At 37.6% G+C, this 23,163-nt stretch overlaps 1 long non-coding RNA gene across 7 annotated transcripts in view; it reads right to left on the reverse strand.

Annotated features, from left to right (window-relative positions):
- The window catches only part of LOC106858582 (uncharacterized), a 276,548-nt gene that overhangs the window by 40,436 nt on the left and 212,949 nt on the right, over positions 1-23,163 (reverse strand). For all 7 annotated transcript variants that reach the window (XR_015805485.1, XR_015805484.1, XR_015805486.1 and 4 more), the window contains 2 exons: positions 14,088-14,275; positions 7,971-8,152 (listed from right to left, as the gene is read on the reverse strand). This is a non-coding gene — a long non-coding RNA (uncharacterized LOC106858582). The remainder of the gene's footprint in view (positions 1-7,970; positions 8,153-14,087; positions 14,276-23,163) is intronic.

Here is a 23,163-nt window from a genome sequence, read left to right on the forward strand (position 1 = left end):
CTTGTTTTCAGGACTCACAAGCTAATGCTGGGGTATATCAGTGGGACCTGCAAAACCACCTGAGGATAAAAAAACCTTAGTTAGAGTATAATGACCGTTATGTGCAACATTAAAATAACTGTTCACAGTGCAAATCTCGGCCTTTTGTGCTGCATAGTTTTATGAAGTTGCAGATTTACATGTTATTGAGTTTTCCTACACCCCCTATATAAAAATTCCCTGTGATATAGTACAGTTTATTGCAGCAGTGTTTGGGGCAAACAGGGGGCCATGCCCTTCTCCCCATGCCCATCCAACAGGACTGGCCCGTGTTGCATTCAGGGAAAAGGAGCGGTCACAGGGATGCTTTACTGCAGCACAGCTGACACACCTGTGTTAGGTCAGTTGAACTATGGTGCAAATTAGAAACTCCAGCAAGGCTGGAGACCGACTGGAGAACAGGGGAACCAAAACCAGCTCGGTAACAAACCTCCCCTACATCAGAGAGTAAAACTCTGATATTAGGTCTCTCACTGAAAAGAATTGGTAATCAAGTTACAAAGTTGAATATAAAATTTTCAGCCCAGAGTGCCGTGATGCAGGAGGAATCCAATGCAGTAGAAGATGCGTACAGTGATACAGTGTATTACTTTAAAATCTCTGCTACTCTCCTGCTAATCCTGCCAGACTACAGCTCATAATTTAAATTATTCATTGGGGAAGAATAAAAGTTTAATCAATAAAACCAGGGTCAAGTCACATATACTAGAGGTTCAGGAAAATAAGATGCCTTGAAACTCAGCTGTAAAATATTGTATGTTTTGAAGGAAACCTTAATATCTCCCCTTACTCCTATATTCATTAATAATTATAAACCACCACCTCACCTCACCTTTGCCTTCACAGGTTTGAAAGACAGTTTATGAAAATCTTTAGTACTACTGCATTTCTTTACCACTACTTCAGTACTTACAGTACCTTCAGGAATCCTTAATTTTACAAAGACAGCTCTTGATCGTCCTCCAGAGCTAGGTGCAAAACATCAGTTATAAGAAAAAAAGCTTCAAAAGAGAAAGATATTCATAAAGATGGTCACCACTGTTTACTTTTTGTCTTCTGTTTGATGCTTAAGTGGTACAGCACCAGATTGCAATGTGCATTGATACTCCATCTTTTCATAATTGACAAGGCCATAGGCAAGTGTTAAAATATTCTGTGTAGCTGTGATTGTAGTGCTGATCGATCACTCTCCAAGGCTGCAGGAAAAGCTGGCAGTTAAAGTCACTGCATAGAGCAATCATAGCAGCACTGACAGGCTGCTGTCAAGCAGGCAGGGGCATTCTGGAGACAGATAGCAGAAATGCCAAATCTGAGACAAATGCTCTTGGAATATGTAATAAATCATATTAGCTGTCTGATGCTTCTCCTTGGTGTATTGATCGTGATTAAAATAAACTAATTAGAATAGTAATCATGATGCAGTGATACAGGAAACAAAGAGGTGAGCTAGGCAACATAATCATAAAGTGTTTTGTAGCAGTCAAGCCAGACCACTTTCTATCTTCTCCACTTATCATCCAATTACAGCAACCAGTACATTTGCATCAGGCAATAGAAATGTCAAATAGAAGCCTGGATATATATCCCTCCCCTCTTAACAACTGCACATAGGTGCTATATTAAGATCCCAATTTGGGCTGCACTTCCAGGGAAGCTACAAGAGCCATTTGAAGGCGAAGTGTAGAAAGTGGATTCCACCTGTAACCTTCCTGCAGAGCTACAGGAGACACATACACAGCCACAGCCTCCCTGTAAGCCTTGGGTCAGCAGCCAGAGGTGGGGACAGCCTACAGCCAGGCACACATGCAGAGGAGGTACAAGGGACTCCTGCAGCAGGAGGGGCCTGCAGGAAGGCAGTGTCTTGCAATGGGGGTTTTACTTCTGTGACTTGACTAGATATAGATCTGTGGTCATTTCGAGATAGCCAGGATCAAACAGCACTGATGATGCAGCTGGATATGCAGGAGTTTGTGCTTTCTTGCATTAAAATTCTAATAATTCATGTCATACTATATTGAGACACATTTGACAGTTTTGTCACTTTTTAAAACCATACAGCACAACCCGGAATATTTCACACTTTTTCATGCCATGTAATGCAGAAGACAATAGAGCACAGTCATATCAAGTTGCCAAGCATAGTTGACTAAGGAAATATCCTTATCAATACTAGGAATACCATGATAAGTTTAAACAACCTTTCAGAACCCCTGGGATAACTCCCAAGGAAAGCTCTTTTGAATTTCTAGCACCCAAATATTTTCAGTTCCCTGACACACATATTCAAGATACACAAAATACAAGGATGTCCCAATGCTTGGTTTAAAAAGGATCAAAGAACAACTTGCATCTGGAAGCAGTCATGAGAATTTTTACATTTAATGGGTCTGTATTTGGTTCCAAACCAATGACTCAATATTACATCTTCATCCTCTTTTCATGCCAATTTTACACTGACTTAACTCTATTAACATATCTCTTACCTTTAAATGGCTTATTTCAGATTCACATTAAAGTAGATGAGACAGAAGTCAGTTCTTCCTGGGGTTGGCTTCTAATACATGTCATCAACAGTTTAGAATAAATATTTTATTGCTTTATGTAACCTGACACTTCATTTTAGCTACTAAAGGTATCACATAAAAAACATTCCGATTAACATGCAGATTTGTAAAAAACATTTCAGAAGATCTACAGTAAATTTAATCTGTGCTAAATGTATGTGCAGGGCAATGGTAGTATCGATGTTAAATCATTCATACAACTTCAGTTATGCAATTCTACACAGATTTCATATATGCTAATTTCTCAGCAACTGTAATTGCCCGTTTTAAAAAGGTCACGGAATTTCATCTCCCATCTCACTTAACAGTACCCAATGAAGACAATGTAACATTTGGATTTTATCTGCTTGGCCAAAAATTTCTAACTCATCTGCCTTCAGGAAGGAAGATTCCATCTCCCATCCATACTCAGCCATTCTGAAAAGGTGCTGATTAGTTAAGTGATTAATGTTAATGGTCACTTCTCTAGGTAGCTAAATTGGATCTAAGTGACTAAGTGAAGGCATTGCTATTTGAACTGACTGGGCCCAAATCTAACTACAAAACAATTGATAACAGTGTTGGAAGGTAGCTGCAACTAAAAAACTGGTCTGCAGAAAAATTAAAGCAGTGGTAGCAATTTAAGTAAGTTGTCTTCATAACATATGTAGATAAAATTGAACCTTAAGGGTTCAATTATGGGTCCTGAGACCACATAACACTAGGCAGGAGTGTGCATAATCCTACCTGATCTGAAGCACAGGAAGAGCCTGACAGCCCTGAAGGAAGGAAGGATGCCCCTCCTTTCAGTCCACTACTGATCCCAGCCTCCCTGGAATAAAGCCAGTCAGGCTCACGGCTCCTCCTCATCCTCATCCTCATCCTCATCCTCATCCCTCTCCCTAAGCCCTTGCAGTGCAGCACGTTTAGGGTGCCCAGGCTGCACGGCTGGAAGTCTTTGTGTGTGGGGAAACAAAGGGAAAACAAAGGAGTTTTCTTTGTAAATATAATTTAGCCCCAAGAATAATGTTACTGTTTCCAATCTTTATGTTTGTGGTGGTTTCTAATCAACTGACATAAGTAACTGTGTGTGACAAGGCTAATGAGATTGATTAACTCAGAGGAAAATGAGGCTATATGAGATACACATTGCTTTATCTATATTGCATTTTGCTCATTTAGTTACAAATCAAAAAAGAAGCTGTTTTCCACACCATAGGAAGTAGCACTGTAAAAACACTCTACTTTATTTTTAAAATGGTATAACTAGATATATCACAAAACTCAGATAAGTGTAGATAACCTATAAAGATCAAGGAATTAATCTGGGGTAAAACCCTACACTTTGGCTTTCATCAGTTGTGCCACAAGGAAAGTGGAAAGAAAAGAAGAAATTAGAAAACAAAATTAATCTTATAGCTGCATATTTAGAATTTAAAAGGCATAATTTTTACTAGCATGCTTTCCTATTGCAATTCCAAATTTTAGATTTTGTAGCAGATTCACAGATAGGAAAGTTGAGGTCCATGATGCTTGACTAGTGTTTATGTACCAAATTGGTCAGGATGACCACAAATGCAGAACCACACAAATTATTAAAATGGAAGTTAAACCTTGAACCTTCAGGGTCTGGGGTTTTGGTTTGTTTGTTGTGTCCTGCTCTCCCAAACCTACAAAAGGCCAACATTCAGCTACTTGACTTCAACGAATAGATCAATTTTCCAAAATACAACAATAAATTCCCTCACAAGAGCAAAAATCTTCCAATCTGTTTTGGAACTAGACAAACCAAAATGCAAAAGGTATTTCCCTTTATATAATAAATATTAGTTTTGTTTTTTTTCTTCAAGTCATATTATTACATAGAAATGGAAAGCTGGGAAACTTGTTAATCTTCTTTCCTTCTCTTTGCTTCATATCAGCATAACCTTTTCTGGCAGTAGTGGGAATGCCAACCTTATGTGTTTCTAATAAAAGAAAGAACCTTTTTCAGATTGTACACCAGCTGCTAAGCATTTCTACAAAGTTTCATCTGAGAATTAATGTGCTTTCTTATACATTTTCTGCAGCTTTTTTTTTTTTTTTTTTTTGCATGAGAGTTCTTTTAACACAACAAAATGACAGTTTCAAAGAGTCACCTGGAAAATCTCTACAAACTCTGCTAAGGCTTCTCCAATTTCATACTGGAGTAGAACTCCTCTTGTGGTGAGGAGGAAAAGCATTCCTGTCAGTGAAACTCTCAAAACGTGTTGCTATTGATGTCTAAAAGCACAAGTCTCACACAAATTAACCAGCTTTAGAAACAGGTCTTGGCAGATGGCTAATTTGGGAATGCACAGGCAAACATCAGGTGTCAGAAGTCAGCTGGAAAGAGATACCTATGTACAGCCAAAATATAGTTTTAATTTCTGACTTTTTTATGGCCTTTATTTCCATTTGTGCAACTGTAAATTCAGTGCTTCAATTTTCTATTTTGTCTTTCTGTACTGTGTGAAATACTGATATTATAAGGCAGTGAGTGATTAAATTTCCTTTCAACTCAATTATTTTACTTGTTCCCTTTTTTCCCCTTTTAATCCTTCCCTTAGCCTTTCCTTCCTTAACATTTAATATTCTATTAACACAAAATTTCAAAGAAAGCAGTGATGTTTACCCTCACCAATTCTTTCTTCTTGTTCTTATCGTTTAGAAACTAGTGGTGTTTGAAATAAGTAGCACCCATCAGCACATGAGAAAACCACACCAGCTGGCAACAGCCAGCTCTCAAACAACAGCTCTAAAATGGCTGTTAAGAGTCTTCATTGCCAGCTACATATTCCAAATAAATGCAGATACTCCCATCCTCAGAATCACCATGAACTCTATCAGCCAGCTACAGAGAACACTACATCAAAGACTGGAGCTGGAGGAGGAAGAGCAAGCATTAAAAAAGTAATGATACAAACAGCAGAGGGGCAATACAAAAATTTCACTACAAGAATCCTAGTTGAGAATGTTTCAAAATACTTGGACTAAAATCCTGTGACATGTGCATGTGCTCTCAGATCACAGTTCCAATGGTATAAACAGCATCCAAACTGGATTTATTTAAACATCAGCATTTTCGGTTGAAAAAAAATGTTGCCATTTTGAGGAGACTACTTACAAATATTTTAGAACTGAATTATTACATAGTGACAATTTAACAAAAGAATCATGAATTACACATGATTAAATTTTTCCCCTCCCTCTTAGAAATGATCAGTTTGTAGCAGAGCAGCTGCAGCAATAATCAGACAGTGAATAGGCAAAAATACTGTCTACTTCTGAGTGAGCTTACTTCTTCCTACAAAAAATAACCATAGCAGGAAAATCTCAGATGTGTACAACCACAACCACCAGATTTGGACACTTTACAAATAGCGTGATTATTGCTAGTGATTATTGCTTTCTTTTCCAATGCAAAGCAGGAACTACAAGAATATTTATCAACAGGATGTACCAGAATCCATGTAAATGTTGGCTGGAAAAAAAAAAAATCTATATACAGAAACACCCTTTTTTTTGCTCATTAATGGGATAATTGCAGAGTAATAATGGTACAGGCCTGTTCTCAATAAAATATTAATATCTTTTCAGAAAAGTCCATTCACAGTTGAAATAAAATGCAGTGCAGAGAGGAGCTGAAAAATGCTCTTCACACAGAACATTTCTCTTTCATCCACATCAATTGTTAAATAATTTTTATTTTAAAACATTTTAATAACTTTTCAAACAGAAAAAAAAATTATGGAATAGGACATAATTTACGTGTAGAGGATGGATGAAATATGTCATGTTCTTCAGCCAGTCTCCAACAAGGCCTCATAACAATGACAGTTTGTGAGTATAGATAATTACAGATGTAAATTTGTGCCAGCAATGATGCATATGCATGATTTGTGGCATTTAGGTGTCACACACTTCATGTTTAAGTGACATAAATTGTGTTCAAAATAGTTACAGGCGACAAATGATGAAAATGACAAGCAGAAGAGGAAATACCAAGTGGTAGCTAAGCTCCTGTCTGGGAAGGAGTGGCACTTGCTGGCAGGAACACCTCATTTGGAAAACTTGCTCTGTGTAACATGGAAATTAGGTAACACTTTAAAATTACTGGCGTTAAGTAAACTTAATCAACTCAAGTGTCTAAATATTTATATACAAACATTCAGTTTGGTGCACATATGAGATCAGCTTCAAAGACAAAGCATTTCAGAGTGACCTGGACGTGCAGATTCCTACACCGTTCCCTTTGATTCAATGGCATTCTTTTGCAGACAGTCATAGCAACATCTAGCTTAATTTTTTAAAGACAGTATTTGTATAAAAAGGAAGAGAGCAGAGAGAGATACAGCACCAACTCTGGCCCCTGGCTGGGAATGGCAAGGCCAGGTGACCAAGTTTCTTTACTATTCCTTAGCAGTAGAGTATCCAGCTGCTTTTTGTGCCTCAAAATGTAAGCAGAAGGAACAGAATGTTACTTTTACCAAGAGCATAGGTATTTATTTTAGTACAGACATGTCTGAAGGTAGTCCTCGAACAATAAAATTAGTTTGAAATTTCATTAACACGATCTCAACAAATTAGTCTGGCTTTTACAAATTTATATGTTCACATCATAAGTAACACTATTAAAAAGCATTTATGAAAAACTACAGTAGAGGCAGCTATGTGATACTTTCGTTTGCTTTCTTTTCAGCAGTTTTAATTGAGTTTTTAATGAAGTGTCATTCGTTTCCATCAGCAGATCAGGAATGTACAACTTATTGTGGCTGCAGTGTTACCCCCCTGCCCTTCAGCCCATAAACCACAGCAGTGCTAAAAAAGAAATTAGAACCACTGCTTTGCTGTATTACATTGATTATCTAAATAAAATTAAGAAAACCTATGATTCTTTTCTAGTGGTCTCAAAAATACATCATTCTGCACTTTCTGATAGTATAGAGAAATGTTAGCTTGCTCCAAGTGAAAAGATCTGGCATTTTCACTCAGCTGTGCAAATGTTACGTGAACAACCAGAAATATAAGGTCTGAGAAAAGTAACACATTATGAATACTATGTTGCAATATGTCCATAAATAATATACCATAATATGAGTTGCTATGGTAACTATTTGGATTTGAGATCATTGGGTTAGGGTTATTTTTCTACTAAGCAAGAAAAAAATATTCACATATTCATGGCATTATCAGGTAGGTTTGATTCCAAGCAGCTTACTATTTTAGGTATTGCTCCCTTCTCACAAATGACTCTGGCAGAAAGCATTTTTGACTCAGCAAGCTTTTCTTAGGTCACTTACTCCACAGCATTTAAGCAAACAAGTAACATTTAGCAAAAAAAAACCCAAAAAAAATTAGATCCTTTACCTGGGAAATGCTCAAGTGGAGCAAGTTTTGTTGAATAAAATATTTCTTCAGGAATGTGTCTTGTTCCCATCCATGGTACATTCTTTCAAATTCTGTAAAAACTTTTTAAATGTGCAAGAATGAAATGCGAGGTGGTTCCTAACACAGTGGTTGAAGAGGTGCATGAGTGTTCAAACAGCAATCTGCAAGAGGGCAAAATACAAACAACATCATGTCACCTATTGCTTTAGCTAAAGAAAAAAAGCCAGGAATTTCCTATTTTGTTTTAGCTTAATAAAAGAAAAGGCAGCAGTAAATGTTAAAAAAATGAATAACCTAAATTTTCTCATTATGTAATTATAGCTTTGTAATGGTCCATATAATTGAAATTTATTTTTTAAGATCAGACCTAGGAAGGAAGAGAATCCACAACAAAGACTTTTAAGAATCATCAATATTCAAAAATTGCATTTTCAAGTTAATATTCAATTGTGTCTGAAAACTTCTCTTGGACAGAACAGTAATTCAGTGAGGTTTTAGTTACACAATGCCACAAAAACATTTCTGAAGCTACTTGCAGAGGGCACAAACAACAGAATATTCTAAGGAAAACAGTAAAGAAATTGGTCAAACAAACAGTACCTGCTCTATACTTGAATGCATTTGCATGTAGCAGGCATGTACATATATATATATATATATATGTGTGTGTGTGTGTGTGTGTGTGTGTGTGTGTATACATAAAATGGGACTGAAGACAGAAAAACAACCCGTATCACTCAGCAAATATTTTCTCACATTACCCTTAGGCCATTTTATAAAAATCACTGTTTTCATACATAAAACACCCTAACATTAAAATTAACTCTCTTGTGAAAACCTTTAGTTTCACCTGCATGCTTTTAAGCTGAGTAAACAAAAATGTAAGTGAGCGAACAAAAAGTATTATTATTAAAGTAGTAGGGTGGGTTTAGAGCTCCTGTGTGGATTTAGTCCTTGTGATTTACCTTTTTGGAAAACAAAGCAAATAGTTAAAGAGGGACTGGCTTTGTATAAAGCCTATTGGTGATTTTTGTAGGGGTATTTTTAGAAGGGTTCCTTTGGTTGGCTGATTGGTTTTTTGGTAGTACATTTTTTTACAGCTGTGTTTCTCACTCTTCCCTAACACAGGAACACAGAGGGCCAAAAGCCACAATCATTTAGTGCATTACAGACATATTTTTCAAGGCAAAATTGACCAGGGCTCTTGTAGGTGAGAACAATAATTCACAACTCCACATTCCACAGCCGTGCTGGTTTAGGGCATGACTGGGGAGTCCAACACCCCTCAGCACAAGGCAGAAATTTGTCCACACAAGATTTAACATCTTTCTGCACTGGATATTGATCAGTGAACAATATCCAGTATTCTGCCTTGTGCAGAATAGAGAACGCTTTTTTCACATTTTAATTGATCATTGATATACACAATAGAAGTCAGTTATCCCTAAGATTTTTTTTAGGAGAATTATCAGAGAGTGTGATGCCTCATTTGCTGGATAATAAATGTTCCATCATGGTAATAACTGCAGGGAAGGGTATGTTTCTGAAACAGCTTTTCTAGCTGGAGAAATGGATTAGAGAGATTACCATTTCATCAAAGTGGCAGAACAGTTGAGAGGAAATATGGAAGGAAATTTTTGTATAATTTCTGTAGAGTTGCTATTTGTCAAACCCCAGTGGCATCAATCATGCTATATCTTTTCTCCTGATGCAATCACATCAAAAAAAGTTTCTCTTTAATATACATGTGTTGGAGCAAAAAAAGAGACATATAAATGAAATTCCATTGAATTGTAGTATCATCTAGATAAGAAACGCACAGATGATACTATAATTTTAATTTCAGTTTCTAAGTCTTTCCCAACGTTAAAGAAATTTCTTTATCTTGATCATATTTTCTATAGCACATTTTTAAACTAATACTGTACTATGATTACCAGCAAGGTACTCAATCCTGTGTATAAATAAGGAACACATCGATTCTTAGACATGAAATTCACATATAGAAAACTTGAGAGGTCTGACATTCTTGAAGAATAATGGTGATTAACATTCCTGGACTGCATTCAGTCAAGAGGCATGTTAATGGATTTTGGAGAAGGCATTCCTATCGACCCATGCAACCCTGTAGTGAAGTCATTAAAGAACAAGAAATAACCAATAAAAGGATTTGCTGCATGTAAAAAAAGTAGTTGCTGAATTAGAATAGGGGATCTTAGATCATACAGGTTTTTTCAGAAGTGTCCTTTTTATTATACTGTTTTCCTTATCTCCCCTCACCCCAAGTTTCAAACAGAACATATTTTCTTTACAAAATCATATAACTTTTTCTTTACAAAAAATATAACTAGTAGTAGTATGATTTCCATATGTTGTTCAAGTAAGATTTGAGAGGCATCCAGAAGCTTAAACTGGTGGCAATGCTGCCTGGTGCCAGAGGAGCTGTGCCTGCTAGAACATAAAATGTCTGTGGTTGGGATACAGCATAAGTGTAGTGAAGATTAGTGTATCAGAGGAGAATACTGAAAAGAAAAAGGAAAATACAGAAAAATCAAATAGCTTATCACTCAAAGTTTTGAAAGCCAGCATATGTAATAGCTTATCTGAATAATCACAGCTCTCATGCATTTTGGATTGGCCATGTGGAAAGCTATATGCAGGCTCCCGAGAAGTAGACATCAGAGAACAGAGACTGCTGTTCCTTTGAAATTTTCCTAATAATACAAAGGATCTTAAAAATGATAGCATAGAGGCATAATCGCTTCTAAACAGTGTGTCAGAATTTTTTATGAGGTGTTCTAGGCCTTTAGCTCCTTGTTAAAAGGCTACATCATGTTTGCATTTTGTTTAGTTATTTGCATAATGTAAAAATATTACCTAGCAATTAATGTATGTAGATTGGATTGCAGTGACACTTCCTCACAGTGAATTCTGTGCTTCCCTGCAGATGTGTTTGTTATTGTGTCCATATTTAAGCAGTTTTTCTCACACACACCCTGGTATCTAGGTGTCTGTAGACAGAGTTTAGATCTCTGCTTACATAGCATGCTCCATACTGTGCAGCTGTAGGTTTCCAATTATCTCCAGGACTTGAAGCACAAACCTGGGAGAATAGAACCCGAAGTGATCAGGACAGTGTGTTGTTCCTGGGTAACACTGTGGGATTCTCACTTTGCCACATCCTCAGCAGGATGCCAAAGGAGGGGTCAGATGCCATGCAATATCATCACCGTGTACACATTTAAGGTTGAGGACTAAAGTCTGATAGATGAACAGAACTCAATCCCATCCTCAATCCATGCATCACCTGCAATGCCAGACCTGCAGCAGTTATAAAATAGGGCTAGCCTGGAATGTGATCTGCTTTTGCCTGCTGATGAAGTCAATCATATGTTTAATCTGGGTAAATTAATATTTACACAAGCTTAGAAGGTTAACAACAAAATTCAGACCACGGTACCTGATCTCCCCTCAGCATTACCTGAGGATGACAGAAATCAAATCCCACAAACCTTCAGCTCTCCTCTGTGTCACACATACATGCCTTCCCACAAAGCACTCAGATTGAGTAAACTCAAAGGACAAAAATTATTCCTTCCCCAAAAATGGGAAGTTTGGTTGGGGTACATTTTTGGGTAGTTTCAAAATACTGCAACTCAATAACTCAAAATAATTGCACAGATATGTCCTTAATTGGTCCCTTTGATCTATGAGACAGGAGTGGAAAAAAAAAGGAGATTTTACTCATTTTTTAAAAATTCAGCCTTGGCTACTTGGTCCCATGCGGTTTTTTTTGTTGCCCAGGGATTTCAGTCTGAATAAGGGAATTTAAATAATTCCTGCTTTTGGACAGCCACGGCAGACTCAGGTGTGAAGTAATTTGCAATGTGTCAGTGTTTTAGACTCTATTCTATGCCAGGAGTAATGCACTTAGATGGCTCCACATTTGGGGGAGGGGCTTTTTGGTCAGATTGCCCTAAGTTTCTAAACTAAAAATCTCATAAAGCACTATATTAAACAAATTTCTTAAAATTATTACCTGAAGATAATGTATCATTAAAAATTTTTATGTTCTGAGAAGGAATATTTTTATATAGCTATGTCAACATTCACTAGGTTTTCAGATCTTGTTAAATGGGAGACCATCCTAAAATTTGCACTATATTAGAAAAAAGTAGGTTAAAAATCAAGCACTTTAGATAGTTTTGAAATTATAATCCTTCACAGCTTTTCAAAAGTATGTTTCATTATTTAATTTTCATAACTTGCCAGCTTTACACATTTGCTATCTTTCAAGTTTTCTGATGCCACACACTGACAAAAAATTGTCTATAAAAAGAAACAGTTTTGTTCTTAATAAACAAATCCTGGTTTTAATTGGCATTAAAGTTCAGTTGGAAAAACACATGTCTCCATTAGCCAGCTGTTCATTCTAGTAAGAGAAGTTTTACAGGCAGGAAATGCACTGTGCATGAAGAGTTTCTGCACATGTATAGCTTTTGGCAAGAGAGATTTTCCTGGCTTGTCTGGGGCTTTTCCTCCTATAATGCTATCCAGAAAACTCAAACTGATTGCAAGGTGTATTCAGCTGAAGGACCCCAGTTTTCTGTGCTGATTGAGCATCTGCAGAACATCAGTAGTCAAAAAGTGTGCAACTTGTGCAGTGCTATTGTAATATCATTTTATCAGATCATCTGAAGATGAGCTGTCCTTAATTTGGGGCACACACAGGCACTCAAAGCCTGTGCAATCCACAATCACAGTTATGGCTCGAGATATTTCTCCAGGCAAAAGAAAAACTCCATTGGGAAAATGGTGATGCTAAAACTGCCAGGCTGTCGCTGGGCTCTCTCCATTGTACTCATGAGCTGCCTCCCTTGAGAGCAGCATATCCACAACTGAACTACCAGAGTGGATTCAAACATCGATCTCATTTTCCAGCATGGCACCTATGAAACATGATTGCAGTGCAGGAAAAAAAAAACATTTACTGTTGCTACAGATCATTAGTCTATCACTGGACCACTGAGGCATGCAAACACTTTTGAATTCTTTGCCAAGACAACAAAATTGCAATAAATATAACACTGCCAACAGCCTGCATGCTAGAAACAGGAAAAAGAGCAAAGCTTGAAATTCACAGTGCATTCCCTGGAAAAGAAATACCACATTTAGAGAGACCAACAGTCCATGTCCTGGTGGTCAGCAGGTCTCTGTCAGGAGAGCTCCTGTCAGCTCCACTTTCTCCCTCTTGGCAGAAAATGACACTGCTCAGGGCCTCCCGCTTGCCTGGCAGGGAGGCAAAGCTTCAGATTCTTAATTCAGCCACTCTTCGAGAAAATATTATATTTTCTAAGAAGCTGGGAACTTTTACTTAATTTGGATCTACTGCCAGCAAAGTAGCAATGTGATATGTAAACATGGCCTCTTCTAAAATCGTCTAATATTTTGCTTTCTGTCTGCAAAGAGATTTCCAAGCCCTCAGGAGAAGGTATATGCTACCCTCCTTTAACTGGAGATGTATGTGTGCAGTTAATGAGATCAGGTACAACAAAGCCATGCAGCACAATTTCTTGAGCTCATACTGACTACCAAAAAAGTAAAATGCAAAGTCAAAAGTTCTCCAATTATTGCTTCTGTATTTAGCTTAAAAATTGCCATATATTTATGGCTAGTAACTACTCCTGAATGAACACCAGCCAAGCCAATAAAAGGAAAACAGGTTTGCCCAAAAGGATTATGAGGACCTCACCCTCTAACAGAAGCTATGAATAGGATTAAAGGATTAGTTAAGCAAACAAACAGCGGTAGTAAAAATGACTGAACCAGCTTTCAAATAGCACCACAAGAAAAGGTGAGATAAACAGGCCAGAAATATCACAGGTCTAAGTCAAGGGCCAAAACCCACACTGCTTGTGTCTCCCAGAACAGAGACCTGAAGAGGATGTCTAGGAAAGGATAACTACAAATGTTCCAGTCTTACTTTTATGTACAAATAAAAGGCTTGAATGATCAGCTGGGACTGCTTTAATAATGTGGTGACTGCTTGTAATCTCTTGCTGCATATATACAGAGAGCCCATAAATAGTTAACTACCTCTTTCTCTCTTCCAGGGCATATCAGGTCATGGGCATCATGCTGTAAAAGTGTCGTGAAGAGCACCTCGACCTCATTACACCATCAAACGCATGGACTTTACAAAACAAATCATAATGCATGCTTCTTTCCACACTACAGCCAGGGAGGAACTTGCTTGCTGTGAAACAGAGTATTCCCCAGAGCACCTATGGAATGAGGAAAACACAAAGGAACTTGGTATTAGGGCAGCTGGAAAGACCATATATAATTACAAGAATCTCTGAAATACCATCAGGAAACAAATCATCTTGTTCACAAAAATGTAAAAGTACAAAGATCACAATAATTTTTAACGTATGACTGCCTTCTTTCCTTCAATATTTAATCATTGATAAACACTTCATAAATTCAGTAATTTCTCTGGTAATCTTTATGCATTAAAAGCCAAATAACTCTGCCTGTAGTTCCACCCATCTGGATAGTTACACAACAGAATGTGACTCTAAAATACAGCAATAAAAAGAGCAAACCTAATATACAATACTAAAACCAGCATTCTAGAAAAGCCAGGCATTAAAAAAAAAATTAAATATCATAATTAATACCAATGTTAATTCTTCACAAATTAATGCACTACACTAGTAGCAGGGCTAGTTATGTAAAGCACCCTCGTTGTGCCAGCTAACCATACTGTGACCACAGTGCCCTTTGGTCCTGTCACTGGTCACTCAAAGCCTGTCAGCACGTTTTCCATCTGGCTGATGGTGACGAAATGACATCATGCCCAACATGTTAAAACAGTCATTTGTTGATTTCAGCTTCTGGCAGACCTAACAGTATCTTGCTCATCTTCTCCAGAGAAATCTTTAAATTAGTCACCCTTTAGGTTCCTTTCCTGTTCCTCTCTTTCTGGCCCAGTTTAAGGACAAGGACGCTTAAGGATGGAAATGTCACAGGGCTTTTTCAGAATAAAATGTAGGCTTTTGAAAGTGAACAATGCATTCAGTCAGATTTCTGGACTTTCATTTTTCAACAAAGTTGGACAGCCACAAATGTTATGGAAATATCATCAAACAATACAGCTACAAAGCTCCTGTTCAGTTTTGCAGTTACCAAAGCTGAGAAGATTTAAGTAAGAGATGAAATATCCTTTGTTCCCACACATACTATCCACATCTTGCATAGTATCTCTAGCTGTTAAAATAGTGATGAAAGATCCTTGAAGGTAGTAATCTTACTCCTTTTTTTTAAACAGATCTCATGTTGATTTAATTTCCCCAGATATTAATAAAGGAGTTATTACAATGCAAATATATATAGCATATACAGAAAACACCAGAGCAGGTCAGAAGATTTATACTACTGCCCATCTCTGTAATAACCTAAACCTTGCTCTCTAAACATGACAAGCATGTGAAATCTAAACCAGGCGGCATAAATGAGCTTCCTGCAACAAAAATCTGTGAAAGCTAATTGCAAAACAAAAAGCGGAATAATAAAACTTTTTCCTAGGTTGTGGTATGAATTTTCCTTAGTCAGTTGAATATCTCCACGAGTCAAACAAAGCACACATGGCTCCAAAACCTATAGGCCAACATGCAGCAAAAATGAAGCATTCTTGTTTCATACTCATGACTGATGGTTCAATCTTTCCTTCACAATTATTTAAAGTTTCTAAAAGCTTTAGAAAGGACACTTGACAGACTGAAGCCAAGCATGGGGAACTGTAACCAGATCTGACTTATGAGACTTACTGTCCTGATGTCTGCATACAAGCACTTTCTGAAAAGAAGAATGATAGGAAGAAATGAACATCAGGAAAGCAAGTGGCTCTAATTCCATCTCTTTACTCTGCCTACAAGATCCCTTACTCCTTCTCTTTGCTATGTCCTCCTTATCACTTTTGCACCAAAAAAATCTAGAACTGGTTACACTGCAGTCCCAACACATTAAATAGACAACCGAAAAGTTTTAAGAAATAAAACAAAATAAAAGTATATTTTATATATGTTCAAACTAACTTAATTCTTCCCGTTTTTCAAAGCTCTTTTTCAGTCTCTTTCCCTGTAGATCCTTAAAGGACAATTAATACTCTTGCAGATATTTTCAGCTATCCTTGTTTAACCTTAGAGAAGAGAGGCTTTTAGTTCTATCTTCAGAATCAGAGAATCACTCTTCAAAGGATATTTCAAGTTTTCAAGATTTTCTCTAGGAGTCAAAAAATCATGTATACAGAAAGCTGTCTATTGAACTTAGCAATGAAAGGTTTAAAGGACAAGTTGGACAATGGATTCAGTTTGTTCTTTATCTGTGGTAATGTAAATCTAGAAAAACCCCAAATTAAACTAACTCCCTTGTTTCATTCTTGTAATTTCTAGGAAAATTGAGCCATGTTCTATCAATCTACTTGAAGAATCTTCTCTTCAGCCTGCACTATTCCATAAGAAAGTTCAGGGAAGCCTCTGTATCCATCTGTTTCCTGTGAATGTGCTTACAGTTAAAGACTAAAACTAGAGCAAAGGTGCTTTGGCCACAGGCTGCTGATGCTTTAAGGCTTTATTTTCCTCTTTCTTTGGGATTCAGACTGCTGATAGTTACAGTGCATTTGACCTGAACCAACTTGCTCTAAGCCAATTTGGCTGACACTGCAGTTCCTTTATCAGTGAAATCAGAACTTCTGCTGCTGACATACAGCAATCACCTCAGCACTATCTCTCCCCCACTAATAACTGATCCACAGCATAGAAGTCATATTATGCTTCCTAATGAAAATATAATGAAAAAAAAAGTCATATTTTCTTTTTCTGAAGGACCACATAAAAGAAGAATATATATTTTGTCTATTTAAATGTTTTCTAATGAGAATAATAGAGCATAAGAAAATTAATTGCTTCCTAGTGCAAACCAGGAATTAGTAGCCACCTCAAGGATAAAGAAAGAAATAAAGAAATATCTAACCTGCATCTAAGTGATAACTCTGGTCTCCAAGGCAATGATATTAAGTTCATCATTTTTAATGTATTTTAATAGCCATCTGAGATGAGATTTTGGAAGCTCCACTGCTAGTTGATTATGGACATGACAGTACCCCAATCACAACATGCCATGTAAAAACGTTTCAAGAAACTGTGTTTTGCTTTGCTTGTGGTTTTGGATGCCTCAGGCAGGAAGAGAATAAAAACATGAAGGGATAGGGGAGAATATTCTCAATAATTTTCTTTTTTTTTTGGCTTTGATAAGGCTAAGGTTTACACTTTAAGGGAAAGATTCTCAAACACTTGGCACATAAAATTCTGGTCAGGTTTTTCTTAGAGCTCAGCATGCAATTGCTCCTATTTACAGAACTTACAAACACATTTTCAGGTTTTGAAATAGCTCACATACTTGTTCATCAGTGAACGCTCTCCAAATTTCTAATCCTAAAAATTACCAAAATTCTGAATGAAAAATTTATTTGTGCTGTTTGAAAAACAATGGGGGAGGAAAGTTGCAAGCCAGACTCATTTTTTGTTCCCTGCTTATTTACTGAAATTTAATTTTAGCCAGAAATTTCAAAGCAGATCTCATTTTTTTTTAGTGGGGAAAAATGTAACACTATTCTACTGAGTTTCAAGTGTATTCATTGGCAGTAAATTCTAATAGGACTGCTGATTTTAAATTATCTACCCACTTATTTTACTTCACACTGAAAGCATATCTAACTTTAAGAATTAAATACGTTGCCACAATATATTTGAATATGTGGACATTTCACATTTCTCCCTGGGGAGGAAACCTAGGGGTTGAGATGCTGAACACGACCCAGCAATGTGAGCTTGCAGCCCAGAAAGCCAGAGGATCCTGGGCTGCATCCAAAGCAGTGTGGGCAGCAGGGCAAGGAGGGGACTCTGCCCCTCTGCTCTGCTGAGACCCAACTGCAGCTCTGGGGTCCCCAGAGAAGAACATGGACCTGTTGAAACAAGGCCAGAGGAGGCCACAGGGATGATCAGAGGGCTGGAGCATCTCTCCTACAAGAACAGACTGAGAGAGCTGGGGCTGTTCAGCCTGAGAAGAGAAGGCTCTGGAGGGACCCTTTGAGTACCTTCCAGTACCTGGAGGGTGCTGACAACAGGGACTTTTTACAAGGGTGTGTGTTAATAGAACCAGGGGGAATGGCTTTAAACTGAAAGAGGGCAGATTGGGATATTAGGAAGATAACAGAAGGGCAGTAGATATTTGGAAGAATTCTTTATTATTAGGGTGTTGAGGCACTGGAACAGGTTGCCCTGAGAAGCTGTGGATGCCCCATCCCTGGCAGTGCTCCCGGCCAGGTTGGATGTAGGTCTGAACAACCTGGTCTAGTGGAAGGTGTCCCTGCCCACGGCAGGGGAACTGGAACCAAATGATCTTTATGGTCCCTTCCAACCAAAACCATTTCATGAGCTCATAAACATGTGATAAATGCATGGCATCATAGACAATAAAGTAATATTACAAGGTAGAGGAACACTCAATATATTCAACTTCTAAGAGCTTCATAAAAAAAAAAAATTAAGTAACATTGGCTGGAATAATAAAGAGGTGAGAAAAAGAACTCTTTATGGACACTGATATTTGCAGGGAATCCTTAAATACACAGAATATAGTCCAAAACCAAAAATGTTAATTTCACTGCATTACAGTATAAATGAACTTAGCCTCTCTCATTTTTGATCAGTTTAATACCTAAGTCTCATCAGCCAAAAAAAACCCAACTATTATCCATGTTACTTTGTTAAGACATATGAAAATCTTTCTATGACATAAGATGGGATTTTATGGATTCCATTACCTGTAAAGCAAGGCCTTATGTCCTGGCAATAGCTATATCAACTACTAAACTTTCAAGTGCTGCAACTGAAGTTGCAAAGAGTTCATTCCTTCCTTTGCTAAAGCCAATGCCAGATTTTAAAATATCCTGCAATGAAAGTAAGACCTGTATGTGCTTAAGAAAAAGGCTTTGGTTTGTTTGTTTTCGAGTCAAAGATAATAAACATTTCTGTGTACCAAGAAAAGTGAAGTGCCTCTGACAGAAAATTTTTAAGCAGTAGAGAAAAGTATTTTATCTGCCAAATGGGTAGGCTGGAAACACTATTGAAGTCTTTTACAGTGCATGTCTTTTTCAATGTTCATCTATGCCTACTAAACTTTAATTGTATGGTATTTTCCTCTGAAAAAACTAATCACTGAGGAATTGAAAAAAGCATTTGTTAGAAAAGAGGAAAAAGTGCCAGACACTTCATATTGTTTTGGTTTGTTCACTAATCATTGCATTTGTTTTGATATTTTATTTTTATAGCATTAGCTTTCAGGTGTGAAAAAATCTTTTAAGCCTGTCATTGTATCTAGACAATGTTGGCTATTATCTTCCTCTTCTCTTGGGTGCCCTGCCATAACCTCTGACTCCACATAGCAAAGTTCATCTTTACTGCAAATCACCTTCCTTCATCTGGTGAGAGGTCACAACAGAATCCCTACACTAATAAATCCTTATCCTAATAATACCCAAACCTTTCCCATGTTCCTGAGGCTGACCAAACCCCCTCAGGAACTGTGCCTGTAAATGGCTACCATAAAATATAGCCTGCCTGCTTGGGGGAAATTCCTGTTTGCCACCCAAACCCTTGGTATTCCAATAAAATTTACAAACCAGGATGAGTGAAAGTCATGCATGTTTCTGCAAGAATTTTTTTCCACACAGGTGAATTTCACCTGTCTTTTGTGGGTTTTTCTTACCTCATCCTTGATCTTAGCTATAGCCTGTGTAGCCTACTTATATCTCATCTTGTACCCAACCACCCTATTCAAAAGCAGCTGCTAAAATTAGCTCTTTCATGCTGCTAAGACCCTGCCAGACAATCATATTCAAATCAAACTTCATCCTCTGCTTCAAGTTCACAGTTCTTCTCTTAAATACAAGGCCCAGAAAAACAACACAGCTTGGCTTTCAATTTTCTCTGATTATTTTAAAACTTTCCTTCTCCCCATTATGCTCTTCAGACTTCCATGTCTGTTTTATTTTCTGTACTATCCCTAAGTTTAGTGGTCTAACTTGCTGAGTCGATATAAACTCACAAGTTCACAAAATTGTGTTCTTCCATAAAATACCCATGCTTGAAGAGGGGGAGAAGGGGAATTTAATTACCACCTCTGTGAGTCCACTACAAAATCTAGAAAATGAATCACAATTGTGCTGTCAGAGTTCACCACAATTATGAATATTTTAACTTGAAAAGAGAGACTTTTAAGGTCATCTCACTCAAAAAAATTGAGACAATCCAAGCAACTTCAGTCTAAGATGGTGTCAAAACAATACAATTTTTTTGTAAAACAACGCAAATCTTCTGCAAAACGGTTTTGTTGTAAGAACAAAACAGGTAAATAGTTCATTTTCTTTCCGAGTGTGTTCTTGTTTTGTTTTCACTTGTGACTCAAAAAGCTCCTGACTCTGGCAAGCTAAAAAGAGAGCTGACAAAAAGTAAAATAATAATGCCCATCTTTAGTCTAATTTTATACTCCTCTGAGTATTTCTCCTATATCACTGAATTCAATTAGCTTACATTTATTTTCATTTAATCTATTTAATCTCTCAGTACTCATCTGTGACTGACACAAGGCACTGTTGCCATTACCCTGCACCGTCGCCTGCTCGCCCACGCTTTTTATCACCCAGGGAGCTCATCCTTCCCTTTTCCTACCCATCAACAGCCCCGACACCAAGGCAGAGAGGGAAAAAAAAGAGATGATCAATTTAAAAAATCAGTTTTATGAAGCTCTCCACGTGGTAACGTGTGTTCTCAGACACTGACTTGTGTGTCACTGAGGCTCTCCCTGCAGCAACTTCCCAGGGTTTTCATCAAAACAGCACCGAGCACCCAGAGATGCTGCCCATCATCATTTTCATGCTGAAAGCTGGGAGGATATCTGTTCCTTGACTATACTTCACTTTAATTATCAGGTTGCAATTAACACCTTGCCACTCTTTTCTGTTTGCTCTGCTTTGTTCCATTTCCTGCAAACTGATTAAAAAGAAAGAGAAAGAGAGAGAGGGAGAAAGAATAAGGCTTCCAGAACCTTAGTTTATCCAATAACATGATTTTATATCTGAAAGAACATTTTCATCTTTTAATTCTTTTTCTAATTATTTTCTGTGCCCTGCATTCAGCATTTCCCAAAATTTGCCTATCAATGACAAAAATATTATCTTTTTCATGTTGCTAGCAGAGAGTCAGAGAACTAAATCAATCTGAAATTATTCTACACCTTCAACTCATTTACCTCAGCCTTATTTTATCCTCTTATGTCTTGATTCAGGATTTCTGTGTTGCACTGTTGTTATTGAATGCCTAGGGTGAATAATTCCAGATATTGAAAGAAGTTTAACACTTAAGTAAAATTATGACATATTATTAGGTTTTTACTGTAGAAAAAGAGAAAATCTTTAAAGATGCTATGTTGAAATCTTGAAAGTATTAGCAAATGTTTTATCTAAGGATCAAACCCCTTTTGAAGAAAGATAGGTAAAGCACAGCAGCTCTGCTGGGTTCAGCTTGCACAGTTTCTCCTTACTTAATGTCTTATTTTTTTTTTCTCCATGCGTAAGGCTTAAAAACTCTCAAAACTACAGGCATTGGGGCAATTTAATTCAATACGTTTCTACAGTGGGATTCAGTTTTCAGAAGTCTACAAATCCCGGGGAATTTTTCCCTAATTCTTAGTTTTATAAATCATAGGCAAGATGCAAGAGACTTGGAAGAAGGCTGTTACATAGCAAAAAAGGCCATACAAAAATCACAAAAGAAACCCAAAGATGTAACTCCGTGTGTGTATACAGTAAACTAAATCAACAAATATTCTTTACATACAAAAAAAGAGTTTATTTAATAATCTGCCTATGTAGAAAAACAGAGCAGACCTCATAAACCAGCACGATACACCTGCTGACCCCCAGTACAGCAAGTCCCATTTCACAACAAGGAAATGTTTCAGCAGATGAAAAAGCCTGTCAGGTTCTGAGCTCCCAGAAACTTTCTGCACAGGTGAGAGCTGCTGCCAGGGCACCAGTGACAGCCAGGCTGCAGCAGTCTACTGTAAACAGGGGCCCTTCCAACTCAAGTCTGGAAGCACAGAGAAGCAGGAGTGGCCCCAGTCTCCAAAAGTCACTGAATTGTAAATTGGAAAACACCCTCTTCACTTGACCATTGATCTTTCCCTTCTTCAGGACAATCCTCTAAAGGAGATCATCTCTTATGCTGCAATATTCAAGGTACATATTAAACAGGGAAAGAAGCAAGAGTTGTTGTGCAGTGGTTGATCTGTAGAGTCAATTCTCTCATGTTACATGAAATGTACTCGTGTAATTTAAATTTTGTAGAAACCCTTCTTCAGTTGTTTATGACCTCTCCACGGTGCATGGTTAAGGAAAAAATTAGTTACTATAGTTCATTATCAGTAAGGCTTAAGAACAAAACACTTTTTCTGTTTATTTTTAATCGAATTTTGAGTAGCACCAGTTTCCTCCTGTTTGGAATAGAAAATGTTACACTGGGTGGGGAGGTAATAGGCCCACCCTTCTGCCTTGAATGCCCTCTTGCCATCTACGTAAATGCATATCCAACTGCAGTCACACTACAAGCTTCCAAAAGCAATTCCATTTGCAGAGCACTCCAGCCAAAGCAAGGTTCCTCCTCTCCTTTCTCCTCTCCATGCAGGAATGGCCACCTGTAGCAGTATCCTGTGCTTTCCCAGCCATGCTACCATTTCACAGCAAGCTAATAGGAGAAAGAGGAAGCTAACTGCCTGGAATAAGAGGATAAAGGTAATGGAGCAGAAACAGAATAGGAAATATGAGACATTTTAATGCTGTTGTAACTGCCTGCTTCTAGCAATTTTTGGCCCCATGGCTGTCTCATCTAAGATTCAGACTCTTCTAAGTTAACCAAGCTGCATAAAAACCTGCACAGGGTGCTCGTGTTCCCTTCCCTCTGGGGAGCACTGTTCTCTTTCTAAGACAAAGATAACCTTATGTCAGTGTGACAGAAACTTGGGGACTCGGCTGCATTTTAGCCGAAACCTC

This window comes from Sturnus vulgaris, chromosome 9 (assembly GCF_052056855.1).
Source record: "Sturnus vulgaris isolate bStuVul1 chromosome 9, bStuVul1.hap1, whole genome shotgun sequence".
NCBI lineage: Eukaryota > Metazoa > Chordata > Aves > Passeriformes > Sturnidae > Sturnus > Sturnus vulgaris.